At 50.3% G+C, this 14,135-nt stretch overlaps 1 protein-coding gene across 1 annotated transcript in view; it reads right to left on the bottom strand.

Moving 5' to 3' along the window:
* The window catches only part of PPARD (peroxisome proliferator activated receptor delta), a 38,513-nt gene that overhangs the window by 23,817 nt on the left and 561 nt on the right, over positions 1-14,135 (bottom strand). The gene's annotated exons all lie outside the window — the stretch shown is intronic.

Raw genomic sequence — 14,135 nt, 5'->3', positions numbered from 1 at the left:
ACATTTGACGATGGGGCACAGGGAGCTTTCCTCACTCACTCAGACCAGATACTACCCACGGTGAGTCACAGATCAGATGTACGTTTTGCTTTATTTTATTTAAAATTCACCCACTTCCTGAAAGACTCCTTTGAAAAGCTGCGAAACACGCTGGATCCTCTCCTCCCTCACAGCAGAACTGGTGTGGGCACCAAGGCCCTGACGCCACATTTCCGTCCAGGCCGAGAGAAGCTAGTGGACAGGTTCCTGCAAGGGCTCTTTGCTCTCTTCTCTTGAATGAGTTTCCTGGGCTGGCAGGAGGGAAGAAAAGACTTCTTGGACTCACAACCTAGACAGGAGAAACACATTCCACGGCACTGCTTGCCAGAAGTTACTTTTTTGCCTTGCAGTTAAAAGAGCTTTGCCAGTCCAAGCATTCCCGCGGTTACAGCCAAGGCTAGAAGTCCCCACTGCAATTGTGAAATCATAATAAATTAACCCTAGGAAGGGGAAATGTAGGAGTGTAAAGTGCTGTGAGATCTTGAGACAGCGGTTACTAGAAAAGACTAGTATTTCCCCTTGTCCATCTCTAAACACTTTCCATCCCAGGAACTCAACTTCAGTAACAAACGGAGCTTCACAACACCCCTGTTACAAAGAGCGGTATCAGTGGGTGAATGGAGCAAGCAAAGAGTGAGAAATCCAGCACTTCCAAGTTCTTATCCAACCTCTTGCAGCACGGCCAGGTGCAAAAGCAAGTCACTTCACTTCTCTGTGTGAAAAGTGAGGAGAGCGCTGCTCTACTGGGGAGAGGGGAGGGTTAGTTAATAGTGGCAGAGTTTTGAAAATGCAAGGGGGGTAAATCATTTCCAAATGTTATTGTTTATTCCCAAATTACACACAGGGTAGCTATGAGACTTGCCCAAGGGCAAGAAGAAAGCTAGTGCGGTCACAAGAATAGACACCAAGAGTCCCTGCTCCCTGTCCCTTGATCCACCAGATAGCAACGCCAGCAACACAGACTCCTCCCTCTTTATAAACACAGAGTAGTGTTCCTTGGACCATTGTTCGCAGTTATACAGTTTAACTATTAGCCTCGCTGCTTCTTGTATTTGTGCTTGACAACATTGCTCACAATGAGGAGCATGGCCACACGAGCAGTCAGTGAAAAAGGGACGGGAGGGAAAGTTTGGGCAGTTCTGTCTCACTGGCACACAGCCGGAATATCCAGAATAAGCGAGACATTGCCAAGAAGAGGCGTTCGACTAGAGCAGCAGTTCTCAACCGGGGGTCTGCGGTCCCCTAAGGGTCTGCGATCCCTTTCCAGGGGCCCGCAGCTGAAGCCCCAGTCCTCAGTGCCCCCGCCACCATGGGGCTGAAGCCGGGAAGCGCAGGGGTGAAGCTCCAATCCCCAGCACCCCCTGAGCCCAAGGGCAGCATTGGGGACATGGAGGGCACTCCCCCTGCACCAAAACTGCAGCACAAGATCACAGCAGTCCCGGGGGCAGCTCCACCCCATCTCCTCTCCCCGCTCCCTGGCAAGGTCGGAGGCGGGAAGCTGGAGCCAGGTAGCGAGGGGAAGCTGCTGCCATGGAGCAGACAGCAGCAGCATGTCCTCCTCTCCTGCTGGTGCCCCAGGTTGAAGCTGCTCCTCGTCTCCCAGCCCCCTTTGCTCCCGCAGAGGTGACCAGTAAGAATCCCCTTGGGTTGGGAGCCCCGGCTCCGTGGCTGGCAGACCCCTCCGGGAACAGGGACGTCCTCCCAGCACACACTCCCTGATACCCCTCTCCCTACACCCTGAGCTACCCCCTGCCCGAACATAGCCCCTAGCCCCCCCATCCCTGCACCCACAGCCGCTCTCTGGGTGCACACAGCCCCAGCTACCCCCTCCCTGTTTTCAAATTTTCTGAGCTAAGCCCCCCACCTTTGAGTTATAATTTTTGGTTGCACCCCCCCACCCCCCGACACAGACAGGCTGGGTGGCCGGCTGTCAGGGGGTGGAGGCGGCACTCCCTCCCTGGACCCCACCATGTGGAGGTGGTTCAAGCCCCACCCCACAATAGAAGTCAAACTACACCTATGCCCAAGGCCCCTCTGGGCCCTGGAGTTTTTATAGCATGTCGAGGGGGGCCTCGAAGAGAAAAACATTGAGAACCCCTGGACTAGAGGCACCAGGGTTCTTAACAGTGTTTGAAAATAAAGAGAAATATCAATGTTGTAGAAGATCTTCAATTAACTGTGCTGATGGAACAGTCCCCTAGTAATTCCATGGCACGGTCAGGCAGCTCCCGTCTAGTTGGAGGTGCTGGAATGCACAGGCAGCCAAGGGATCCAGCTGGTTGCACTGTCTCTCCACTGCTTCCTACCTGTTCTACCTACCACTGCACTAGCAGCAAGGCAGAGAACCTCTGTACCGCGGCTGTTCACAAACTGAAGTACCCCCCACACTGCGTATGACCATCAGTGCTAGTCAGCGAGTCAAAAAAGCAACATGCCCTCCCCGCCGGACTTGACGACGACAATATGGGATTGAGCTCACGGTCACAGGGCTAGCATCCCACAGAGCTCCAAGTGACAGCAGTTTTACAACACCCATAAGAATAAGACATTCGCAACTTTATAAGTAGCGCTTTGCAAACGTTAATGAGCCCTCCCCTCGCTCCTAAGGTGGAGGAGGGGGGATCATGACACAGAAACCTTCCATGATTTGCCTGTGGAGGCTTCAGAAGGTGTTGGTGTCAGGAATAGGATTAGAATTCATGGGTTCCTGGATCCCAGCCCTCTGCTTAGACCACTAGACAAAGGCAAGCCTCTGCCTCTCCCTCACCTATCCACATAAATCCCCAGCCCCGATTATGCTATTTCACATATTGAAAGTGCTTTACAAATTTTAGCAACCATACTTTAAGCTATACAGTGGAGTCACATCTTACGTGGGGTTAGGTTCTAAAGTCAGCGCGTAAGGCAAAAATCGCGTATAGTCAAAATTACCCTCTTCGGCAGCAGGTTTGAACAGTGCGTAGAGGCCAAGAGCCTTTTCTCGCAACGTGTTGCCATTGATAGCCACACGTTTACACTTCATGTCTTCCAGCCATAAGTTTAACGCCTTTTCAGGCTTCACTGAAGTCTTATCACGCACCTGGCTCGTCACCTTAGCAGTTACTGGAGCACTTGATGCCACGGCTTGACTAATTTCTCTCTCTCGAATCTTGATGGCACGGATGTTAGATTCGTTGCAGCCATATTTACGCGCTACATACCATCTCTCAATAAGTCCAACACAGCCAGTTTTTCCTCCAGCATTGGAGCAGATCGCGGTTTCTTTGGTTGAGCACCAGATGAAGTAATTGGCTGGCGTTTAGAGGCCATGTTGTACGAAAAATCCATACAGTATCTTTAAACACTAGAATCACACTCAGCGCGGTAAGATGCTCACACTATGAGAGGCACGCGGGAACTGAGACTGACTGAGGGAACAGCAGATTCACATCTCCCATCTAACGCTCACTCTGGGGCATATGCTCATTGAGTGGAATGGTGGGCAGAATCGCCTGCACAATTTACAGGTATCTTGTTATTTTTCTTTTTCTTTTTTTTTTTTTTTGCCAAGCGCATACAGTTGAATTCGTGTAAGTTAAATGTGCGTACGATGCGATTCCACTGTAGTCCTCTTGGAGAGGGCAGCAATGAGACCTATTGAGGACTGTATGTATGCCTGCCTCTCCCTAAAGTCTTGGGGGAGGCGAAAGGAAGAGGGGTGCTAAGGAGCTCCAGGAGTACAACAAAACTGATATTTTGAACCGAACAAACTTTCTGAAGTTCCTGCAGGCCCCTCATGTGTTATTCCGAGGCATTTGCTTGCTTACAATCCTCTTGTCCTCACAGATCTGAACGGACCACGTGAAAGGATCTGGTTTCAAGATCAGTAATTATAGAACAAGACGGAGAGGTGCGAGTAAGCAAAGCCGCAACATTTCTTGAGGCAAACAGGGGACTCAGAGCACGACAAGTGCAGCAAGGTCATTGAACGGAAAAGCTGGGAAGTGGTGAGTGAAACAAACCGCCATGCTCGGTGCCACAGTTTGGGTCGGACTTCGAGCATGGCACTTGCTAACTCATCCCCAGCAAGTGCTGTCCAATAACAATACCACCCTGCATTTCTGAAGACCCTCTCACCCAAGCATCTCAAAGAGCTTCTTGAGTCTTAGCTCCACATTATCCCCATTTTGCAGATGGGGAAAACTGAGCTGCAGACAAGAATCTAGGCCAAAGGAGCAGAGCTTGGAATAGAACACAGGCACAGTCCTGACGCCCATTCTTCCTCTCTAAACACACGCTAGATCCTGAGGGTGTTGATTGCCGGCATTTCCCTACGACTGTAGATGTAGGTGGACAGCGACGCTCAGGAGCAGGCCCCAGAACAGCCCAGTAAAAACTAGTTCACAAGCCCAAGGCAGTTACCATTTTAAGAGCTTTTAAACTGTGTATTTTTGACCTCACTGAACCGGTTTCATCAGTTACAGGAGCAAACCAGGCAATTTTATCCACTCGCCAGCAAGTCCCAAAGACATTTGCACTAACAGTCACCATTGTTGCGTGGGCCAACAAAATCCTGTAAGGTAAGGCTACTCCTTTTCCCTTCCTACAGATACGTCCCTCTCTCCTGGCCTCTGCTGCAGCAGTTAACCTAACAGTTCCAATTTTAGGTCCTATGCATTCATTTGCAAATGAGGAAATCCTTCAGACTGCAGATTTTATTGAGATTACGCTCATCTCACCAAAAACGGCTGTTGATTTTGTAGACCCTACCAAAATACCCTGTGCAACAGCAGGTAAACCCCATTCTCAGGGCTCTGCTGACATGGATTGATTATGCCTGTGCCCAAAGAAAGAGGATTTAGCAGGGCCAGGGAATGTACAGACTGAAATTGTTAGAACAAAACCACAGTGTTCACTTAGTCTCCATTCAAACCACAGGAGAGAAAAAGCACATTAACGTTTGCCATAAGGATATGGGCACAGCCAATTATAAAGCTTCCTGAGAGGGTTTTTAACTACTTTGTTAAATGCACTAGTGTAAAACCCCTCTCAGGGAGCTTGAAGGTAAGGCAGTTTTCTTGCTGTCTCTCTCCCAACACTGTCTAGGGGAGTGGGATTTCCCCGTTTTTAAAACAGGGGTGGAGGTTTTGTTTGACCAAAGTTTCAGCTCTTCTGTTACCTTGTTCCTGCAAAAGCAGCTTTGGCAATCAGAACAGTTGCATAAAATCATTCTCATCGCTGTCCATGCTCCTGACAGTTTGAATTTCTACGACACCTTCCAGAAGCACAGAGCACTTGGTAAAACCTCACACAACGTCCCTGCGACTTAGGTATTATCCCCATTCTGGAGATGGGGAAATGGAGGCACAGAGCTGTTAAGTGCCTTGTCCAAGGTCACACAGGAATTCAGTGGCAGGGCTCAGAGTAGAACCCAAGAGCTCCGACTCCCAGTTCTTTGCTGAAACCAGACAATAAATCTCTGTCAAAGATGCTAATGCCAACAAGGATATCAATTAGTGCCAACTGCTCTGTCAGCATCTACTACAACTACAGTGAATCCACATACTCATCTGACTTGCATCACATGTCAGTCACCACGTGGTAACAGCTGTCATGGTCTCACAACCTGAGCCAAATGCACACAAAAGACAAGAGGTGAAAATCTCCATAAACCACCTACCATCCCCATCACACCTAGAGAAGCTTTGTTAACATGGAGTTCCAGCACTGCCCTGGTCTCCTCAAGAATGTGAGTTGCCAAAACACAAGCATTGGCAAGCCAGAACATGCAGAATTAAGGTGATACTTCCCACATAATACAGACATCCCACTCAGTTATCGCTACCCAGGAGCCCAGAAAACATGGGCACAACGCAGTATCTAGAGACACATTATAATTCACGGCAGGCCTCCTGCCCCTTCCCTCACTCTGCCACCAGCAATTAACTTCCAGACATCTGTTACTGGTACAGCGTGTGGTTCAGTATCTCACTGACGAAATGATTTGGAGAGGGTTGGGAGATGCTGTACCTCAGGAACATGCCTGACCAAATGCCCTCAAGTTCATCCCACAAACTGTTCTCCAGGCCCTCAAGTGGCATACCACATTCCCAGCCACTCTTCACGCAAATGTTTTACAGCATTTTGAAAAGTGGTCTTGAAACTGACATGCTCTTCCAGCCTCCCACCTCTCTGCCTTGCAATCTCTTTCTTTCTCTCAGCAGTGCCGCACAGACCCACATTACAATCAAGTCATTGAGGGAGGCGTATTTCATAGTCCCTTGACCCAAAGGTCCCAAATTCATACTACTAACTCTACCCAGAATCCTGGTGTGGCACAGGAATTTTGGAAGTAATCTACCAGTGCATTTTAGAGCTCTTTGAAAAAAAATCAACTCTTAGACATCTCTGCTAATCCTTAGCTCTAGAAGTTGTTACTGCTCTTCCATGACTTCCAAGATTTTAAGTCATTTTTGAACATTTAATTTGTAGAAGAGCACACTGCTGTTAAGTACCTTACAATGAATTGGCTATATACCTAGCCAAGGATCTCTCCAACCTGTGGCTTGAACTTCAGCAAGCTTGCTGCTCTGCTGGACCTGGGTAGACAACAATCCAAATCACAAATCAAACCAAGCCCCTCACAGTTCTGCATTCAGAACAAGGCAGAGTTTTATTGGCAGCAGAATGATCTCTCAGTCCTGAATGCTAGGACCTCCTCCTTCCCAATTTAAAGAATTTCACAGAGAAGGTAACTGCAGTTGGATCTGCTGAGTAAAGGCCTCCACTTATCTCCTTTACTGCTAGTCGCTTGGTCTCTAAGAATGCAGATTTCCAATCCATAATTCTAAAGCCACAGAATATACACTTCCCATAGCATAACAGATGTACTCTATAAACACACAGTTTTGTCAACAAGAAATCCTAAGCAGCGTCCTAGAAAAAGGATACCAGTGAACATCAATAAGCTATTTTGTATAACAATGGCTTTATGATCAACAAAGCCTCATACAGGATCATTAAAAAATCTTTTCCACATGCTATAAACATGTTTCGAGGCTCATGTCTTGAATGCTTAAAAAAACCCAGCAGAAACAGATGTAAAATAAAATGTGAGTTTTCCTAAAGTGTGTGCACTAGCAAACAGCAGCCCGTTCAGCTAAGTTACCATGATGTGCGCTGTGGCAGAAAGAAATCAAGCCTACACACAACGTTTTGGTTCCCATGTGACTGCGTTGTACTTTATGTGCCAACTCAGAAGCCTAGGGAAAACAACAACAGTTCTCAGAGCACATGTCCCATGATGTCCTAACAAACCGCATTTCATCTCTGCAGTTAACTCAGTTGTTTTTGTCTCATGTAAAGGAGACAGTTACATAAGAATATACGCAGTAGTCGGAGTGATGGAAAAACAGTCATAGAGTTTATCTAAGCTCTTTCTACATCCCCAGGCCCCACCCACAATCTCAGAACAGCTGATGTTTCTGTTAAAATGCAGTGAAATTCATAGATTCTAAGGACAGATGGGACGCATTGTGATTAGCTAGTCTACCCTTCTGCATAATACAGGCCAGAGAACTCCCTCTAAATAATCACTGCTTAACTAGTGCATGTCTTTTAGAAAAGCATCCAATCTTGATTTAAAAATCGCAAGTGATGGAGAATTTACCACAACCCTGGGTACATTGTTCACATGGTTAATTACTCTCATGTTTAAAATCTACACCTTATTTCCAGTCTAGCTTCAACTTCCAGTCACTAAAAACAGCTAACAATTTTTAGCCTGTCTTCATTATAGTTGAGAGATGAGTGGGAACAGGCTGTCTGTCTATGCAGCCCCATAAAGTTCAGTCAGAAAATTACATAAACATAAGGATAGAAACGGACTAAAGAAAGAGGGAAAGCTTAAATTCTGCAGACTCTAATAAGACCTCCAAAACGCATGGAACAGATCTTAAAGATAATTCACACATTTATCCTACACTGAGTTTTTAAAAAACCCGATAGGGCAAAAGTCTTTGTCAACCACATTGCACATGAAGGGAAGGGTTACCTCTCTGGGAGCTGCTGTCACTGTTCGCCTGCTGGTGAAAGCTACCACGTAGTTACCATATCACCACAAAGAGCTGCATATTGAAGAAAACTGCAAGAGAACAACATAACACAAATCTCCACTGATGTGCATGAAGTCCAGCTATTTCTATGCCACGGGAAGAATGGGAGCGGATCGAGCTGCAACTCTGAAGTTTATATGCACCCTTGCTGCATGCTCAGACTGAACTCTAGGGTAATGCCCCTGGTCTTGTGGAAGGCAAAAGCCTGAGAAGAACAGAATTGTTCAGCAGTCGCAGACGTTTATTAAAGACTCTTTCGTGGTTTCTATGGATTGTAGTACAGCTGCCAACACCGGAAGTCATAGACCTCGAAGTTGAAATATCAAGAGAACACTGGTCTGAGACCAAGCGTAATGTTGGAAGACCCTCAACTAGACCTTCACAACTGACTTACACTATAAGAAACTACAGCCTGAATACACTAGACCTTGAGGACAACATAGAGAGTTGGTATTAAAGACACTGACGCTTCTTAGAAATGTTAGGAGGGGTTTCCTTAGCCCAGGTGCTGAGGGAGTGTCCTGTCAGTATGGGAGGTGAGAAGATCTAGGCATTAGAACGATACTTAATCTTACTCTTCAGGTGACTATTTACACTTACCAGTGACTAGTTGGAGCAATCAAGTTGCTAAAACTCACAGATTCAATAGAGAAAGGCTCTTAGGGGCTTCTCTGATGACCAGGAAAATAGCATCGAAACACAGGGAAACAGCTCCAAGCATAGAAGCGTGGAGCAACAAGCTACCAGGTTCTGGAGAAAACAGCTAATAAACAATTCAGAACTAGGGGACTTAGAGAAAATAGATTTCGGAGTAGCAGCAGTGTTAGTCTGTATTCGCAAAAAGAAAAGGAGTACTTGTGGCACCTCAGAGACTAACAAATGTATTTGAGCATGAGCTTTCATGAGCTACAGCTCTGTAGCTCACGAAAGCTTATGCTCAAATACATTTGTTAGTTTCTAAGGTGCCACAAGTACTCCTTTTCTTTTAGGGAAAATAGGGCGTATTTTTAAACACACCGTTATGCAGAATAACTGGGTTTCATAACCAATACTGAGATTAAACAAAGATGCTAAGAACATAGATGCATCTTGAACCTTTGTTCCCTTCCCAGTATTAGATGGGCTCAGCTGCTCCTCCATGCCAATGAGAAAGCCCCCATTTCAGAATAAGACATCTTTCAGTATTAGAAGAACCACAAGCTACCTGAGTGCCTGCAGATAAACCACTTCAGTTATCAAGACAGGGCTGGCTTAAAGAGGAAAGATAGCAATTGCTTGGTCGGTCTGAAAGACCTTTGAATGCTACATAATATGGTCACAAATTGCCATTAACTATTAGCAGCACAGGGCATTAAATAGGTAGTTCAGTAGTTCAGACTCCATCCAATGCATGACAGTGGTGCATGCACTAGTGAACTATTTACAGTACTTAACACTTGTGTAGAATATTTTTTAGGCAAGGATCTCAATGTACTTCGCACATAGTAATTAAGACTCAATCTCCCTGTAAGCATTATCTCCATCTTACAGGTGGGGAAACTGAGGCACAGAGCGGTGACATGAACGTTCTCTCTGTGAATCATTTCACTTTTCAAGGTGATCTCAAGGTCCCTGCCAGATCTACATTTCTATAGTCTTATAATTTGCCCTTTGGCCACTGGGTGAGTCAGTGGCAGAACAATGAAGAGAATCCAGGAATCTTGATTCCCAATCCTCTGCTCTAGCAACTATTCTAAAATTACATAAAATAAATTAAAAGGAGTACTTGTGGCACCTTAGAGACTAACCAATTTATTTGAGCATAAGCTTTCATGAGCTACAGCTCACTTCATCGGATGCATACCGTGGAAAGTGTAGAAGATCTTTGTGTCTATAATAAGATCTTCTACACTTTCCACAGTATGCATCCGATGAAGTGACCTGTAGCTCACGAAAGCTTATGCTCAAATAAATTGGTTAGTCTCTAAGGTGCCACAAGTACTTTTTCTTTTTGCGAACACAGACTAACACGGCTGTTACTCTGAAACCTGTCATAAAATAAATTGCCTTTGTAAACAGGACATTAGGGTTGCAGAATATTCCTCCCAAAAGGGAAAACAACTATACCGTAAGTCCAAGTCTGCAAATTTATTATTATTTCTGGGTAGTAAGATAAATCACACACAGCCAGGTGCCTTGAACTCAAGTACACTTCCTTCATCTCTGCTACCAGTAAAAACCTTCCAAGACCATGTAACACAAAGCTCTACAGGAGATCCAGTGCCGACACACCCTGACTGCACACACCTTATGACACTGTCCGAGCTCCAACTGCCAACAGAGACAGACACAAGTTTGAAAACCAATATTAAGTCATTAGTTCTCCTTGCTCTGCTCTCAACCCAATGTCAGGACATGCCCCATTACCACTTGGTGCAAGGCGATACCTGCACCAACTCAACAGAGCATGAAAGAAAGCTCAGCGAACATCCCAGCTCCTCCCAAAGCTTCCTCTATTCTTCGAGGTTGAGAGGCTCAAACTGTTAAGGAAGAAACTCACCCAGCTTTCAGCACATTTGTATCTGGGGGCCTTCAACCCGGTGTGAGAAAGTGAAGGCGTCAGTAAGAAAACAGGCCCCGCAAGAAGGCTGAGTTGGTTCTAGCAATTGGAAACAGGATATCGAGGGTCACATCAGGGCCACCCATTCAAAATCCAGGTGGGGAATGGCCAGAAATCATTACTATCTGACAGCTGTCCTGAGGCCAATGGGAAATGAAGATGGCAGGTCTCAGACCAGCCTCTAAAGGACACGTGTATGGTGACAAGAACCATCACCACTGGCCTCCCTACCAACAAGGGACTAAGAGATACTTGGACCTTGGAGACTGAATTCCCTTTCCACGCTAAGACGATCCCTCCAGGTCAGCGCTGATGTACGTTGGCAGGAACCCAGGGGGCGGGGGAGAATCTGCTGTGCTACTGCCCCCACTTACTTGCTTTACAGTACAGAAGAGAACTTCAGCCTCCGTGGCTGTCTAGCCAGCCCCTTTTCACGAGCACTCTGCCCATGACACGGCAGTTGGAGGGGAAGATATTTACACCTGTGTGCCTGTCTGATCAGACAAGATGGGCTGTTAAAGGGTCACTCTAAGTTGTTTTAGTCTGCCATGGCAGACTGAGTCAATACAGGCAATTCAGCTACTAAACTACAGTCGTACAAAATAATAAGAGACAGGCTTTCTTAATAATAAGAACGAGGAAAAACAGTTGTGCACTTAAAGCACAGGATTGGAATCAAGAGATGCAGGTCCTAGCCCCTCTCTCTGCCGCAGTTTCTCCACCTATAGATAGTACTACACACCTACATCAAAGTTACAAGGCTTAATTCTCTACTGTCTGAAGTGCTTTGAGATGGCAGTTTTGTAGGATCTGATGGGGAGTCACTCAGCACCAGCTGTCGAAAGAGCAGCAAGGTCAGGAAGGCAGATTGACCATCCCTTTCCACAGCAGACAGGCAGGAGGAAATCTGCTTGGGAAAGAGGCTATTACACTTGGATGGGGAAAGCTCTCTTGTTCTGAGGTAGAGCCAAACACTGTATCACAAAGGAGTCAGCTGTTGCAGCAAGGAGTTGGGAGCTGGTCAGCATGGAATAAAAAAGATGCAACAAGCCTAAGTCAATAAACGAGTAAGGAGGTGAGGGGTGAAAGAAACCAGTCTCTAATCTAGGAAGCTGGGTGGCTGTCTTGCATCTTTACATTCCTTTGTCTTCCATCCAAGAATCTCCAGGCCCTTAACATACAATTAATCAATTAATTAAAACTTGCAGCCTACCTGGGAAATAAGCAAGGGCTGTTTTTCTGCCCTCACCTACAAGCAGTTTCATCTAGATACAAGATTCTTTACTTGCTGTCCTAAACATCCATGTAGCATTGATACACAGCTGCTCTATTTCTACTGGATCCCACCCCAGACATGGCTGTATGTCCTAGGTGGGCGATGTGATCTCTATACATAGTTCTACAGTGCTTCGAGACTACAATAGAGAGATAAGGAAGCGTCACCCTCCGTTTATAGACAGGAAAACCAAGGCACAGAGAGGAAATGAGATTTGTGGCAGGTCACTGAGCCAGCCAGTGGAACCTACCAGTCCTATGTCCGCAGTCTTCTACTCAAGCCACAAGATCACACCCTTGCCCCAGAGCCGGGCTAGAACCCAGGCACCCTCTTTCTCCCATTCCCTGCTCTGACCACGAATCCCTCCTTGGTTACACCTCTCCCCCCAGCACCTTGTACCTGAGATGACACTCGCTTCAGACCCTCCACCTGCCTTTCAACGCCCCATTACCGGAGACAGGCCCACTTCCCTCACACTCCTGCTTCAGAGAGAACAGCAGGAGAACGCTGGGAGCTGCAGACAGAGAGGTTCCCCCTCCCCCCTTACTCCCGGGGCAGGGGGTCGGCTGCAGACAGAGAGGGGCTGGGGGCAGCTGGCAGAGGGGTCCCCCAGAGACAGGGTTGGAGGCAGAGGGGTCCCCCCCCAGGAAGGGACTGGCAGACAGAGGGCTGGGGGCAGAGGGGGATCCCCCCGCCGGAGACAGGGCTGGGGGGGGCGGCAGGCAGAGGGGGCCCCCCTTTCCCCCGGAGACAGGGCTGGGGGGGCGGCGGGCAGAGGGGGGCCCCCTTTCCCCCGGAGACAGGGCTGGGGGGGGCGGCGGGCAGAGGGGGGCCCCCTTTCCCCCGGAGACAGGGCTGGGGGGGGGCGGCGGGCAGAGGGGGGCCCCCTTTCCCCCGGAGACAGGGCTGGGGGGGGGCGGCGGGCAGAGGGGGGCCCCCTTTCCCCCGGAGACAGGGCTGGGGGGGGGCGGCGGGCAGAGGGGGGCCCCCTTTCCCCCGGAGACAGGGCTGGGGGGGGGCGGCGGGCAGAGGGGGGCCCCCTTTCCCCCGGAGACAGGGCTGGGGGGGGGCGGCGGGCAGAGGGGGGCCCCCTTTCCCCCGGAGACAGGGCTGGGGGGGGCGGCGGGCAGAGGGGGGCCCCCTTTCCCCCGGAGACAGGGCTGGGGGGGGCGGCGGGCAGAGGGGGGCCCCCTTTCCCCCGGAGACAGGGCTGGGGGGGGCGGCGGGCAGAGGGGGGCCCCCTTTCCCCCGGAGACAGGGCTGGGGGGGGCGGCGGGCAGAGGGGGGCCCCCTTTCCCCCGGAGACAGGGCTGGGGGGGCGGCGGGCAGAGGGGGGCCCCCTTTCCCCCGGAGACAGGGCTGGGGGGGCGGCGGGCAGAGGGGGGCCCCCTTTCCCCCGGAGACAGGGCTGGGGGGGCGGCGGGCAGAGGGGGGCCCCCTTTCCCCCGGAGACAGGGCTGGGGGGGGCGGCGGGCAGAGGGAGATCCCCCCAGAGACAGGGCTGGAGGCAGAGGGGTCCCTCCCCCCGGGAAGGGACTGGCAGACAGAGGGCCCCCCCGCCCCTCGCAGACAGAGGGCTGGGGGCAGAGGGGGATCCCCCCCCGGAGACAGGGCTGGAGGCAGAGGGGTCCCCCCCCCGGAAGGGACTGGCAGACAGAGGGCCCCCCCGCCCCCCGCAGACAGAGGGCTGGGGGCAGGAGTCCCCTGGGAAGGGGATGGGGGCGGCGGGCAGAGGGGGACCCCCCGGGGACAGGGCTGGGGGGGGGCGGCAGGCAGATGGGTCTCCCCCCCCGGGGACAGGGCTGGGGGGGGGGCGGCAGGCAGATGGGTCTCCCCCCCGGGGGACAGGGCTGGGGGGGGGGCGGCAGGCAGATGGGTCTCCCCCCCCGGGGACAGGGCTGGGGGGGGGCGGCAGGCAGATGGGTCTCCCCCCCCGGGGACAGGGCTGGGGGGGAGGCGGCAGGCAGAGGGGTCTCCCCCCGGGGACAGGGCTGGGGGGGAGGCGGCAGGCAGAGGGGTCTCCCCCCGGGGACAGGGCTGGGGGGGAGGCGGCAGGCAGAGGGGTCTCCCCCCGGGGACAGGGCTGGGGGGGAGGCGGCAGGCAGAGGGGTCTCCCCCCGGGGACAGG

The sequence above is a fragment of the Eretmochelys imbricata genome, chromosome 21 (assembly GCF_965152235.1).
Source record: "Eretmochelys imbricata isolate rEreImb1 chromosome 21, rEreImb1.hap1, whole genome shotgun sequence".
Taxonomy (NCBI): Eukaryota; Metazoa; Chordata; order Testudines; family Cheloniidae; genus Eretmochelys; species Eretmochelys imbricata.
The sequence above is the reverse complement of the archived record's forward strand: the minus strand, read 5'-3'. Positions and strand labels throughout refer to the sequence as shown.